Here is a 13,033-nt window from a genome sequence, read left to right as displayed (position 1 = left end):
AGGGAAAGAAACACGCACCAGGAAGTTGTGTAATTACATGAAGTGATATCAGCACAGAGCCATTTCTCTCCTTCATTATCTACATTCTAAAAATTGGACAGTTATCAGTTAATAGATTCTAACTGCAGCTCGAGTCTAGCACTTTATAAACATTTACAAAAACCTATCAGTACAGAAAGGTAATCACACCTTGCATTTTAAATCATCTCTGAGGACATATCCTGTGTTCCTTGAAAGGATGGACCCTCAGATCATTACAGTTCAGCAGTTACAGAAATCACAGCAGTGTGGGCAGTGTCTGTGTCTTAATTCCCAGCCATGGACACAACAGCTTCACTCATCACAGATGAAGCGGCACAGGGAATAGTGAACAGGTACTTGGAGCTGAAAACTGCAAGAAAGTAAATTTCACCAAGAACGTTTCATTATTTTCTTTCCCCTGCTTGCCTGTTGTATTTTTACTTCTGCCTGTAAACCTTCAGGCACAACACCTTGGTAGAGTTTCTAAATATCAGTGCAAGATAACATGCACCTGGTGTTTATTACTGTAAGTGTAACATCAATTAGATGCATCACAAGGGAGGATAATTACCTAGATTTAGCGGAAAAAATCTGCTCTGTATGAATATTTGAACATATTGATGGCCCCACGTTTTCCCAGTTTGTGGGAAGAGATGAGGGGTTGTCTTAGGTTTTTTTAAAGACAGTATTTTATTACAACTCAGCACTCTTCCTCTGGAAAAAAGAATAGGGAAAAAATGGTTTAACAGCACAGTTCCCTTTGCAAGTTGACATCAAGATACTCTTAATAAAGATAGTAGTTTATTCCCTTAACTTCTCACTGTGGCATTTACTCGATAAAACTCCACATAACTAAATCAAAAGATCAATATGTGACCCTATGAATTTATAGCCACCAAGGCATCCCCAATATTCATATATATGGTCCTAGACATAATCTATGTACTTATACTGCAGCTTGGAAGAGAATATATAAATAATTCAGAATTCTATGCAAATATCTCATTGCAGAGACACAACAAACAGAAATTGCTTTGCACCCATCCTCATCCATAGGGTTTGAGCCACATGGGAGGTTGCAGGACAACATGAGTAAATGTTTGGATGGTGCATTATGTGCCCTGTTTTACCTCTAATAGGCACCTGTAGCCACAGCCGTACTGAAATCTAGTAAACTATTTTCCTGGATAATCCCACACCTGCAAATGAATTTTAGACAACTGCAACTTTCATTTTCAATACGTTTCTAAGTACTGAAAATTGGATTTGAATGCACCTTAAGCACTCCAAAACTGGATAGCCACTGGACTCCAAATTTATTTCTAAAATTCCTTGTGACTTCCAAGTGAATCACATGCTGGTTTGAGTCTTGAGGCCAATGCTGCATAAACCAGTAACTTTCTGCTCATCTTCTGTATTTACACCTTGGAGCTAGGGAAAATACAGAGGAAATTGCACCCAGACGTGTAGATGATTTATAGTGCCTTGGGCCAAGCGATACGATTTATGCACTATGTCCTACATAGCCCAGCCCAGAGGCTCTGCATAACACTTTGATGAGGATTTAATTTACCTCCTGTAGTGATAGTGTAGTCTGTCATACCAGAATTTAAGTACATTAAACAGCAACACCATAAAACTTCTCATTTTCATTCATAAGTCAGAAGTAATTCCAGCAGGGGGAAAAAAAAAGAGGGTATTTCACATCAGAAACAGATTCTCATCTTCTGAGACAATTTTTTTTTCAGTTGAAAGTCTTAAGAGTGATATCCCATATACCCTCCTGATCCTTTAGCTGGAGATACTGATAGCTGGCAAGGCAGCAATATATGGTCATATGTGTATCTCCTGTCCCAAAACCCTGGGTAGTGCAATTAATTAGCACAATGGGCAGTGAGATGCCACCACATCTGCAATGATCAGTAAACATGTTTTCTTCTGAGACCAGGTAATTGACTGTCTGGGCACTCCTAGTCCCTGTTAGGTCTCAGCCAAACAGATTAATTTAAACTATCAGAAAACAAGCCCTACACCTTCAAAAGTGCTGGGATCACTCACCCAGGCGGCTCTAGTCAGAGCTGGGAGTGCTGGGAAATGAATTGTGACAGTGAGCTGCTTTCTGAACAGCTTCTTAATGATCATGGTTCAGGATAGACCTTTGTTCTACCATCTCCCCATCCCTGTTGGGGGTGAGAATTGGGGTCAGAACTGTGTCCTGGTGTTTTTCCTTTGCAACGTGATTTTATTTGCAGTGAGGCTCTCAGACACCTGTTAGTAGACTGCCAGGGCAAGGTCTGAAGCCCTAATGCAGGCCAAGTGCCACACTGGTGTTATTAAGCAGACTTAATCAAACACAGCATTGTGACTTCCAGTCCAGCCTAAGACACTCTCAGAAATCCAGTCATAATTTCCCTGGAATGAAGTGATAATGGGTTCTTATTTTCTACGGACACTTCGAGAGGAATATGCAAAATATCTTAAATAAGAGATGACACGTACAGAGAGGTTAAATGGAATTATTCCATGGAAATTCATTCCCTTCTGCCCAGAGCAACTGACACTAATACACATATTTCAGACATAAAGGCTCATGCCATAGAGACAGACGTCCCAGAGAGATGAATTGTTTCTCACTTGCATGAGTAAATTCAGTTCACTTAAAATTAAATTTGCATATACGCTGTTTTTCTTATTAATGACAAAGAGAAAATACTTGGCTAGACTTGGTCTGCAGACTGGGTAGATTGCTTTTTATCTCATTTTTCTGAGAAGAATCCAGCTTTTTTAACAGGAGTCAAGTATTCCCGATACCAATGCTCGTAGGGGCTGAAAAATCTCACAGCTCAAGAGCTTCCTAAAGTAGCTAAAGTACCACCTGAAGAAGCAAGAATAAATAGAATAGTGTCTGACTTCTATTTCTCTTAAGCTTTTTTGTATACATTTGTCTTTTCCTTATTCTTAGATAGCAACCAACTGAAACAGTTTGTGTTTGCCAAACGTTCTCTTCTCCACTCTCTACAAATTTGGGAACCCTCTGTGAAGTTCTAACACAAATTAATAAACTCAGCAGAGGATGAAAGTCCAGTTATCAAGTTCCATTAATGCAAGTTTTGAAATGCAGCTGCTAATCAAATACCAGCAAATTTGTTGTAAAATTACTTGTAGGTCAATTGATTCTGTAACTGAGGCGATTTAAATAGCAGTCAAAAATTTCTTGGTACACTAGAAAAGTATCTTTGCTATTGAAGCATTTTATTGAAAGAAGTAAACAAACAGTACAACTTTCTTAGAGGGAAGACCTAAAAGGATGATTTCAGGCATTAGCCACATGGCTTTCCAAGTAAATGATGGGTCTTGCAAAGGGGAAAGCTGAAATCATCAAATTAACACTTGAGAATTTCTTTAACTCAGAAGAACATTTGCAGTGATCTCAGAACCCTTCTAATTCCTCTGAGCTGTCCTTTTAACAATATTAAAGGCTGTAGCATGTAGTGACCGTGAGGGAAATCCTATTTTCAGTAACTCAAAAAAAGATTCAAATATCAGAGCTGTAGAGAATTTCCTGGACTTGCACAGGAGAAACAGCTGAGGAGATGGAAATTCTACAGGTATTTTGTATTTTTTCTGGAGTTCCAGTTACATTAATTTTAACATTTTGTAATTTATGTTTCTGTTCTTTATGTAAGTGATGGGTGTCTCCTGAATGAAGCATTTCTCTCTAATCATAATGCAGTTCCTAAAATCCATTAAAATCAGAGACACGGTGTTAAAATGTCAAGTGTGTAATTGATGTGTGAAATAAATGGACTCTCAGGGCTATGTAAAGGGTGAGCTGGCACTCTGAAGGATACTCCAAATGAAGGCAGCAATATTGCCTGTTGAAATACAATAGACAGGAACATTTTAAGGCAGCTTTTACCACTGACCTTCTTTCTCTTTCCTGACAACGGCTGTAAAACACAAACAAAAATTCAGCAAATAAAATACTCCATTTGGGCAAAAATCCTACTGCAAATCTCCCATGTCTCTGAAATAAAGTGAGAAAGATTCAGAAGCAGAGCAAACAGCCTGAGGGTTTTTTCAGACTGTCACAGAACTGAAGCTGGATTCGATTACTTTTTGCAAGGTGTGGTAAAAGACCACAACAGCCAACACTCACCGAAGCCCTGAGCAAAGCTGGGAAAGGAGGAATGCACTAATGACATAGAAGGTAATGTCAAGATTTTGGCACTTTCAGAAACTGAGAAATAATTATGGATCTTGTTCAGATGGAACTTCTACCCATCAAAGAAGCATAGGCCTAATCTCTCCTTACATTTTTTAGTTTGTTCAAATGGGGTACTTTTCTTCACATTGAGAAGCTATTAAATCTTGTGATTGCACAAAAAATTTCACATCTACATTTGAGAGATTAAGACATCAATGTGGATATTTATGTAAGATTTGTTAACATATATTCATTTTTAAAGATGTTGTGCCATTTTGCACCATGATAAAAGACATTAAATTATTCTATAATTCAAGGGCACAGATGAACACCTTTGAAACATCTGAAGAGGACAGAGAGCTACAGGGATAGATGTGTAGAGGGTGAAAATTAATAGAGCCTAACCTTCTAATCAGTCTGAAGATTTTAATTTCCATTACTACCAGCAGAATTTAATTGTCTATTTAATTGCATAAATGTTGCCAAGTATCATATTTTATATTTCTACAGTCATTATGAATATTCATCTAAAAATGATGATTGCAAATAGGTTGTCAATAGAGCAGATAGGCAGTCTGAAATGCTTAATAACCAGCACAATGATAATTATTGAACCTTGTATAGTATTTCCCATCCCAGGTATATAATGGCCTCTTCTCTTCAAACTAACAAAACTTAATTAGGATACATTCCAATTACCTTGGGAGACTGCAACCTGAGAAAGCAAAATAAAAGATTGGCCCACAAGAAAGAAGTCTGGTCTTGTAAACAAGCAGTGAACTACAACAGAGGGAACCTGGAACAAAAAGAGAGCACTGGCACAGATGCCAAGCACAGAGCTTGGCCCAGTCTGAGTACTTTCAAAAATACTGAGTAATTTGGCTTGTTCCACCTTCATTAAAGTCTTCAAGTAGATTGGAATCAAAATTAATTCAGTATTTTGGCCATTTAATATGAGAGAAATTGTTGTCTCTCACACTGTCATTCAGGATTCCCTATTGTTTCACTACGAAGAGGCCACTGTTACAGCGACATTTAATTCCTCATAATAATTCATGGGAAACAACAATTTAGTTTTCTTTCTTCTCTTGTATTTTTTTGCTCAGTGGTAACAGTAAATGAAAGATCAAGGCCTGATGAAAGTCTGGCATTTACTAAGGATGTTTGAGGACCAGGTATCACACATACAGATGTTCAAAACTACACTGAGAGCACAGCAGGCTTGCGTGTCCGTCTCTCAAACCTCATATCCACATCCTTGGTTTAATAATTATGTCTGTTCTGATAATCATTTACTCTAGAAATCATGTTAAATGTGCTAGTCCTAGAAGGTAAAATGACAGATTACAGGCAACTGAAGTTGCCATTCCTCAAATGAAGTAAAAAACTTGACCTTGTCGACCTTGCCACCTAAATGCGAAGCATAATAGAGTCTGTTATCTTAAGCCTTAGGAGGAGACCTGCAATTGTGTGGTCATTGCCTCTGTCCTCCAGATCCAATCTGCCATCCTGCTCCAAATCTGATCCGCAAGCTTGAATTACTGAGGGAATTCAGTTCCCTGCTTAGAGTGCCTCGAGGTTTATGTGTCCCACTGTGCCTTACAGGGGTCAGTCCCCGCCAAGCAGCACTCACGCAGCAACCATTGTGTCCAGCATGATTTCCTTCAAACACATCCCTTTCCTCTGCAGATCAATTCCACAGGAGTGCAATTCCAAGCACATAAATTCACCCCCTCCATCAACAGAGTCTTTAGCCGCTGATAGAGCTCTGTTAGAAAAGTAACCTTTCACTGATCCCAGCCAGACACTGATTTTTGTCATCCCAATATAATGAAGCTGGAAATTAACAAGTTTTTTCTTTAACAGAGGAAAAAAGTTTTTTAATTAACCTGGGCTCCCTCTGCAGCAGCTGAATGAAAGCACTGCAGGTGCACCTAGCCAGCAGAGCCTCTGTGCACAGTATGATCTTTCCCCTAATGCGTACACATGTACATTTACATTTTCATATTTCTTTAATTTATGATTCTGTTTCACATTTGGTAAAAATTGGCTCTACTTTTTTAGCAATTAAATGCTTCCATAGAATGCATTCCTTCCATGGGTAGACCACAGTTAAAGGTAAAGTTCCTGTCTGGTTTAAATCACCAGAAGTCTCCTGACTTGAACGGAACAGAATTGATTTACACCTGCTCAGGACCTGCCAGCAAATCTCTGAAACGCAAAATATGTCCTTTTTCTTTTCCCCTTTTCTTTAAGCCACTCCGTTTTTATTACCCTTTGAAAGGAACTCTGAAGTGTTTACTTGTCGAGAAGATAAAATATTTGCTGTTGAAGTTCATTCCCTTAAGTTTTACAGTGATTGCCAGTGTTGCAGGGGTCATTCTTCTCCCCACTCCAAACCCCAGGTCCAGTACAGAGACATCAGTGAATGTTTAGAGGAACAGTGAGCTTCCAAGGACAGGGACAGAGCCAGCACAGGAGCTGCTGTGGTGTTCTCAAGGAGAACATTTTGGTAGAGATCTACCAGAATTTGTTTCCATCAGTATCTGGAGGTCTGAGAGTTTATGGCTATATTAAGAAACTAGGGAATGAATGGAATTTTTAAAATTCTGGCTTCCTTGTGAAACAGAAAAGTGGAAATAATTCGAAATAGTTCTATTCAGAGACAAACTACTCTGACAGGTTTCTTCAAAAACATGCTCTCCACATGCGTGATAAAAGTGTTCTGGCTGTGTTGGGATGATTGGAGCCTCCTGCAGTGTGGGTGCCCACAATCCGCTGTTCAACCAGCATCCAGAACTCCAGAAACCCCTGACAAACCCTTTTGCTCTTTATACAGAGAAAAAGATCTGCACTGAACCACCCTGTTAGCATTTATTCTGCCTCCCCAGAGAGCCAGTGTCATTTATCATTAACTCCCTGCATGCTGAGCTGACTGGTTTGATAGCCTGAAAAGGAAAGGTTGAGTGTCTGCAAAGCTGCACTCTTAACATGCTGCTTATTTGATATTTTTAGAGATCCTCTCAACACTTCACAGTTATCAAGCTTCTTGATCTCTTTATAGTTTGATTTACATAAATTTAAGTGTTTCTTTCCTCTAAATAAACATCCAAGCAATTCAGGGCTTAGTTGATTTCCAGCCTGTTGCAAGTACAGCAAGAAAAGGCTAAAGATGAGAAATTACAGGGGTAAGTATATTTCATTGACAGAAAGAAAGACTGCTCATCTAAGAAAATATATTTTGGCAATTTCTTTATCACCTCAGTCAGGGAACAGCCTATAATCATAATGCTTAGAGACTACCAAACAAGTTTAAAGTCCAAATATTGCATTACTTCTAAAAACACAAAAAGAATAAACATTCCAGTGCTCTTAGTTTAGAGCAGACTGCTAATAGTTTAAATCATCTCCAAATCCACTAATTTCTGTATAACTCCACATTGTGGTCTCTGTTTTCCATTGTAATCCATAAGGTTTCCCATGTAAGATACAAACCACCATCAAGCTTTACAAATTAAAGAGGAAATGCAGTTAATAAGTGCTATCTTAGGCTGTGAGAAAAGAATATCTGCTAGATTGGGTCACTCAGAGAAAGCTCTCTGAGGCTTCACTTGCATAGCAGGATAAGCAGATGGATCATGGTCCTAGTACACGGCTCTCTCACTCTGATTTGGAATGCCAATTCCCACATTAAGCAAGACCTTAGTGCACCTTACCCCCGTAGAATTACTCTGCCAATCCAATGTTCATACTGCAGCTCCGGTGGTTGCCTGCTGACTGCTCTGCTCCATCAAAATTCACTGTAGTTTTGTGAAAGGATAGACACCAGGCCAAAATTTCCATCCTGCAGAAATCCCTCATTTTCAAAACTGCAGCAAGGAGGGGCAAGGGGTGAAATTGCTTTTGTTCAGTATCAGAACCAAATTTCAGCAGTAAGAAATCTTCCAAAGGTGGGAATTAAAAGAAAAACAATTGGAAGAATGGAAACAGAGTTTGTGAATATTTCTGGCGTGGCAAGGAGAGTCCAGAGTCAGTCTGAGGAGGCTGCGGGTGAAGCCTCTCAGCCAAACAATCCAGAACAACCACCACACGTGGGGCCCAAGGGAAAGAATGGCCCAGAAAGGGGTGGCTGGAAGGATTTCTTCCAGCGGACTTGATCTGTCAGAGCTAAGAGAATGCCTCAATTCCACTGAATAAGCATTTTCTGGTGGAAAACGGGGCTCTTTAAAAAACTTCAACAGGCTCTGAACACTTCAGCATCACACATCTCCTTTGCTGCTTTGGCTTTCACCCAGCAACCTTTGCAACATGTCCTATTCTGTTTATATTGTATATTCCACTATAATGCTGTCTGAAACTGTATTTTAGTCTGATTTTCTTCTCCCCTAGGTTGGTAAGAATTGCAGAATTGCTCCCTAGAAGCCAGTGAATACAAAGTAAATGTGAAGACAGCTAAAACTCTGCCTCCTGTCTGACTCCTAGTGCGACGTGTTTACTCTTAGCCTGTTCTAGCTGTTTGCTTTTGGCTGTTTGCTTTCAGCTGGCACATGAAGACAGCTCACTAGTGGCCCATTATGAGATGAAAAAGTATTTCATGATGGATTGAATTTATTTTGGGTGCAGATTCAGAGCTCAGAATGGTATAATGAGGCTATCTTATATGAATCTTAATGCAGTGAAGGCAGGTTGCTTAGATTGTATTTGAATTTCAGTATCAATTATTTTTTGGCTTTGCAAACAAATGTTCAGAAGACTTAAACAGTGGAATAGCACGTATAAACAGAAGAGAAAAACAGATTTAATACAAATATTCTGAAGAACAAAGTCCACATGCAGAAAAAAAGATAAAGCTGTATTTTTTTAAATGCAGTGAGACATGAGCTCCACAGAAAGTCATATGTGCCTGAGTCTTTTAACCTGAAGAAATTGTAGTGCTTTATGTGCAGAAAATGAGGCAGCACATGTATCACACACACACAGAGGCTTTTGCCACGGTCACAGTGATAACTGTACTTGTGTTTATTGTCAGGTAGAACTCTGTGGAGAGGTTTTTGCCTCAATTATTCTATGAGTATGAAGAAATGCTCTAGCAAAGTGTGCTGCTCTGAATGTACAGGTGAAGCATGTGTACAATGGGTTTTTTTCCTCTGATTATCTAAGAAGTGTCCTTATATTTTTCTGCTAATTGGTCCTGGTTCAAAACTAGTGACAATCAGCAGCACCAAACTAGGTATTACATTGAGGGATACTGCAGCAAAACAGTGGTGTGCCCTCCAAAACTGACTATTTTTAGACTTTCTACATCACAGGAGATCTAATTGTTGCCAAGGTTATTGATTATTCTTGGTGTTTCAAATTGCTTGAGAGCTGAGTATTTTAAGTACATTTTAAAGTTAACATTGCAAATAGAGAGGGTAGAAAATTATAGAAGTACCAAGAGGCAGTAGTACAAGACAAATCTATTGTCTAGCAGCACAGGCTGATCAATACAATTATTAAACTGATGCACTAAGTGTATTTGTCTTGAGCCATGTAATTTTAACATTAAATTAAACCAGAAAGAAAATACATTATTTTTAAGGACATTGAATTTTCTTTGTCACAGCAAGTAAATAAGGTCACGAACACATTTATTACATCTGGTTCTTTCTTCCGTAGTGAGATCAGCCATTTCTATTAAAAAATGGCCGTTCTGCTCAATGGTAATAGAATCAATCAGTTTCTGTTATATTTTGACAATTACTTTATCTTTTTCTGAAGAAATAATCACAATTCTATTAGGTTTTGCATGTTAAAAATTCAGAATTAATTGAGCGAATTGCTTATATATATATATTCATATATATAAGATTTCTGTATTCATAAGTAAATATTTCCTTCTGTATTTTTTTGTGTATATATAATTCAATAAATTCAGAGACTGAAGAAAAAATTTCTTCCTGATGAAAAAAAAAAAGGTATAAGAAAGGAAAGACACATGTCTGCATTGGAAGGAAAATATATAGGTTCAAAACAGGTCTCTTACAGACAATACAGTAGAGAGAGCACAAGAATGTATAAATTGTGTTCAATTAGAAAATCAGGATTTTCAGGGTACAGTGTCACTGAAATATGATCTGAAAGCGGGTTCAGAAATATCATGGAGTCTCTCTGTTTTCCTCCTATCCAGTCCTTCATCTGGTCTGACCAGGCATCGTCTTTCCAAAGTCTCATATTTTGCAAGGCTTTTCCAAATTGCGTATCTCTCAGTGTAAATGGGACACATTTCATGCTCTTCCATGTTTGGAAAACATGGAGTTGGAAGATTTGGCCTTCCTTTTCTCAGCATTTTAATCTGGAAAGGTTGTTACCAGATCTGCTCTCAGCCTTCTATTATTAACTGTTCTAGTCATCATAGTTACGCTTTCTTTATTTTCTTTAAATTTATTTCTCTTCTTTTCCTCAATTCTTTATTAAAAGCATCTACCCAAAATGAACAAACAAGATAATCTGATTAACCAAATTCAACAAATGAGATTCTAATGAAACAAAGGAAAAATTGTTATAAACATTTTTTTCTGTAAATTATTTTTAAATTGGTGTACTGCCAGTTATGCACCTTATTTTAGAAAAATTATTCTGTAAGAACATTTTAATTCACTTGAAGATAGTCTTTGATAATACACACTTTTTAACCTTTATTCAATAATTTATATCTGAATATTAATTATCCAGTGGTTATCTTAGCTACACTATTTTCAAGAAAGCTATTAATTGGATAAATTATACCTTTAAAGTGCCAGAGAAGTAACACTCAGTACCAGCCACTTTCCATCAGAGGCACTGCTGTACAAGCAGATAAATACCTGTTTGACAAATGCACGTTAAGAAGAAATGTGGAAAGTATTGCATTGTCTAAAGTTTAATGAAATGCTTGAAATTGAGGTCTAAAGTTCATCACAATTTCCCATCATCCACTTTTACAAAAGCTGCAAAGTCAAAACAGGAAGGTAGGAGCTTATCTCACAATTAACCTTTTGTATTAAACAATGTTAAAAGTCATCAGAAAGAAGAAAATTCCTCTGTAAACTTTCTGAGAATATTTACATCACCTCCAGTGTGTTCTGATGTCACTCGGAAGGACACAATCCCTCAGTGAGACACTTGGCAGGCAGTGCAGATGAGAAGAGGCTCTAAAAACACCTTGGTGAAAATCAACATCAAGGTGAAAAATAATGCACCATTTTTTCAGTTACACATAAACCCAACCTTCTGGTTCAGAGGCAGCTTTTGGGTGTTTGGTTCCTCATGACCCAAAGAAGAAGGAGCTGTAGAAGCAGCTGTTATTTTTTCTGACTGGCATTACCAGACTGCTTTGACCCTTGCTGAAGAGAAAACAAGTAGATAATATGAACACACTTAGTGGGAGGAGTAAATATGATAACAAATTCAGGTTTTATTTTAAGTTCCACTTTCATGTCCACAAAATCCTTGTCCAAGGCAGGATGAAATGAAAGCCTTACCTTGCTGCCTAAGGGAGCGCGAAAGCCATGGCAACACCGCTGACCACCACTGCTCTTTCTTGATACACACAATTCCAGCAGTAAAAAAGGAGAACAGCATCTTCTGATGTTAAGCAGAACCTGTGAAAGGAACAGCAGATAGATTGTTATTGGTAGCACTTAAGGTAAAAAGGAGAGAGAGAGAGGGAGTTACAGAAAAGTGATACCTGTGAGAAGAAGGATAGAGAGACCTAAATAGCCTCCAGGTAAGTTTTTTTCATACACCTTATCTTCAAGACCAGTCCATGTTATTATTGTTGATAACCTTACAAATCAAGCAGGGTTATCAGAAAGTGGTGCAAAAATACTTTTCAGAAGTGCAAATTGGTTTTTTTTTAAACAGAAATGATACAAGAACTAAATGTTTAGATTAATGTGTAAAACACAATTCTATTTTATGCTTGTTTTTCAACTTTCATAGCCAATTGAGTATAAACTCACAACAAAATATATTGTAGTTCAGATAGGTAACAGGTTAAAGAAAGTCCAGCAGTGTCTTGGTACATAAAGGAAAAGGCAGCACTTACTTTCAATCTTTCTCTGTGCTTAAGCAACACTTTCATTAATCAGCAGTTCAATCAAATACAGTAATGGATGATTTATAGTTCCTTGGTCAACTTGTAGCATCACTAAGAGTTCACTAAACACCATGATTTTGAATTTAACCCTGGTTTCTTCTTGCACTTAGTAAGTGTTTAATTAATACCTGGCTTCCAAAGGATACCATCTAATTAACTTCTACAACCTAATGTATTAGTAGTCTAAATAAACAAAATGCATTAGACTTTTCCACTGGTTCAATTTGATTTTCCAAATTGAGGAATGTAGCTTGACATCTATGCATAGTAAGCTGGTTGCTTTCAGCCTGCTTTCAAAGAGAAAGAATTCTCCACTATTAAGGCAGTTTCTTTGCAGAGACAAGTGGTGGTTTTTATCTGAGTCTCAGTTTTTCCTTCCTGCTACACAGAGTTTCTATCTGACAGTTTTGAGTCCCAGGAGGAAGACTGCACTCGGACCTGAGAGGTTCCTCTGCTGCTCTAAGATGAAAATCAGAAAAGTGCCAAAGTGCCTCTACTACCTGGGTGTTGGATTGAATGAACATCCTTGGAACAAAACATGGTTCAAACGTAACCCTTTAAAATACAAAGAGTGAAATTTCCTTTAAACTCCATCTGAGGAGAACAGCATGTTTCTGGGTACTGCACAGGACAGAAATGCTCTTCTGAATAAAGTGGCTCCTAATACATCTAATACACAAATATAT

At 37.9% G+C, this 13,033-nt stretch overlaps 1 long non-coding RNA gene across 1 annotated transcript in view; it reads right to left on the bottom strand.

The window, feature by feature from the left end:
• The window catches only part of LOC108446852, a 211,121-nt gene that overhangs the window by 129,978 nt on the left and 68,110 nt on the right, over positions 1 to 13,033 (bottom strand). The window contains exon 2 of the long non-coding RNA XR_001862168.1: positions 11,731 to 11,850. This is a non-coding gene — a long non-coding RNA (uncharacterized LOC108446852). The remainder of the gene's footprint in view (positions 1 to 11,730; positions 11,851 to 13,033) is intronic.

The sequence above is a fragment of the Corvus brachyrhynchos genome, unplaced genomic scaffold (assembly GCF_000691975.1).
Source record: "Corvus brachyrhynchos isolate BGI_N302 unplaced genomic scaffold, ASM69197v1 scaffold114, whole genome shotgun sequence".
In the NCBI taxonomy this organism is placed as follows: domain Eukaryota; kingdom Metazoa; phylum Chordata; class Aves; order Passeriformes; family Corvidae; genus Corvus; species Corvus brachyrhynchos.
Note: the sequence above shows the minus strand (reverse complement) of the source record. Positions and strands in the feature narration are given on the sequence as shown.